We start from the raw sequence: 2,466 nt of genomic DNA, 5'->3' as shown, positions 1-2,466 counted from the left end.
GATGGCCAGCCGCTAGCAGAGAATCAGCATCTGGATTATGATGCTTCTGAAACGTCCCATCAGAGACGGATCCCCCCGAGGCCACCCCCGCCACAGCAGTCATGTGACCCCCGTCCCAAATCACAGCTATGCAGCGGTTTAGTCTGCAGTGTTTTTGGGCCGAACAGCACAGATCACATGAGATGAATCAGGTATATGACCTAAAAATTCACTTTTTGCATCACAAGCTTCTATTCTGTTCTTAGATTTGGAAATGCGGTGGAAGCTTTGGTCTCACATACATTTCTACAATTGAAAAACAGTGCAATTTAAATGCCCTCAATGGTCACATGGTGGGGGTTGTAAAAGATTTCCCAGAGTTCAGTGGGAGAGCCCACATGCAAATCTCTGATGTGCTGCAATGTGACCAATAGAAGAGCTGACAGATTTCAGTGACATCACAAAAACAAAAGACTGGTGATGACATCACTGCATGAAAAGACTCAGACTCATTATGTGTGTAAAAACACTAAAATTAACATCCAGACTCAGTCTGTCTCTTGGTGCTGGTACGTGTGTTTACCTGTTTGTGATCAGGATCCCTGTTGCCATAGTAACAGTCAGGCCTTTTTGAAATGGCACAATCAAACCATTGTGTCGCTTCCCTGCATAGTAAATTCCACATTGTCACTATGTGCAGCGTCACCGTGGAGATGAAGAACATCACCATGGTAACAAAAGAACATTGTAGGTTAAAGCTGATTGTCCTACATTCACACAGTCGAAGAGCGAAAAAAGAAACAATGTACGTTTCAGGCCAAAATTGGCAGAGAAAGAAAAAAATAATGAAATTTTGCATTTGTATTTTAAATCAGCATAAAGAATGTAAAAAAAAGAAGGAAAAAAAACAGATTTGCATGCAGAGAAATGCTAAACATTAATATAAATGTTCAAAGTTTGGGGTCAGAAAGATTTTTTTATTACTTTTATCAAGGATGCATTCAATTGATCAAAAGTGACAGTAAAACATTTATAATGTTAATTATATAATATTAAATTAAAATGTTTTCTAAGCTATTTTGTGTGGTAATTAAACGTTTAAAAACATGAAAAAGGATGCATTGTGTTGATCAAAAGTGACTGTAAAGACATCTATAATGTTGCAAAATATTTCTGTTTCAAATAAATGCTGTTCTTTTGAACTTTCTATTTATCAAAGAATCCTGAAAAAAATTAATGCATCTCAGTTTCCACAAAAATATTCAGCAGCACAACTGTTTTCAACATTGCTAATAATCAGAAATGTTTCTCGAGCAGCAAATCAGCATATTAGAATGATTTCTGAAGATCATGTGACACTGAAGACTGGAGTAATGATGCTGAAAATTCAGCTGCGCATCACAGAAATAAATTACATTTTAAAACATTCACGTAGAAAACAGTTATTTTAAATTGTAATATTTCACAATATTACTATTTTTTTATCAAATAAATACAGCCTTGGTGAGCAGTAGAGAATTCTTTGAAAAACATTAAAATATATCTTACTGACCCCAATTTTTTTAGCATTAGTGCAAGTCAATTTACTAAAATTTAAGCTCATTTTCTTAGTGTACATTTGTATGATATTGTACAATTAAACAACAGCTGAAGGCGTTGAGTTTTGAGCTGAATTCATCACAGAGAAGAATTGTGTAAAGCAGGTAATGACAGCACTAAGATGTGTTTGTGTGTGTCTGTGTCCTAATATTACCTCAGCATCAAAAGAATAATTAGACGCATCAGTAGAGCTGCTGCAGTGTTTTCCCTCAGGTAATAAAGTATAATGTGTGTATGTGTTTCTCAAAGGATCGTGCACAGCAGCAGAAGAACAGCTCAATGTGTTAATAAAAGCACTCCCAAAGAGTAAGGCCTTACTGATTAAATAGTCATGACATGAGCAGGTCTAATGTCCATTACACTGGAGACAAACACTAAAACACACTCACTGCAGTGAATTGAGTGCATGTTTGGGTGTGTTTTAATAAATGTCAGGGTTTTACTGTAATGTACTTTTTTTTTGGTTGCAAATGACCGACAATATTCTTTCAAAAGGAAATAGTTCACTCAAAAAAGAAATTTTGCACAAAAAGTGAATGGGTGCCGTCAGATTGAGAGTCCAAACAGCTGATAAAAACCATCACAATAATCCACAAGTAATCCACAGCACTCCAGTCCATCAGTTAACATCTGGAGAAGACAAAAGCTGAAACTAATCCAGCATTAAAGGGGTCATATGATGCTTTTTTAAAGATCACTATTTTGTGTATTTGGTGTAACAGAATATGTTGACATGCTTTAATGTTCAAAAAACACATTATTTTTCAAATACTGTACATTATTGTAGGTCCTCTATGCCCCGCCTCTCTCAAACGCTTCGTTTTCTACAAAGCCCCTCCTTCCGACAAGCGCAGTCTGCTCTGATTGGCCAGCTAACCCAGTGCATTG

This window comes from Sinocyclocheilus rhinocerous, unplaced genomic scaffold (genome assembly GCF_001515625.1).
Source record: "Sinocyclocheilus rhinocerous isolate Xijiao unplaced genomic scaffold, SAMN03320098_v1.1 scaffold215, whole genome shotgun sequence".
Classification (NCBI taxonomy): domain Eukaryota; kingdom Metazoa; phylum Chordata; class Actinopteri; order Cypriniformes; family Cyprinidae; genus Sinocyclocheilus; species Sinocyclocheilus rhinocerous.
Note: the sequence above shows the minus strand (reverse complement) of the source record.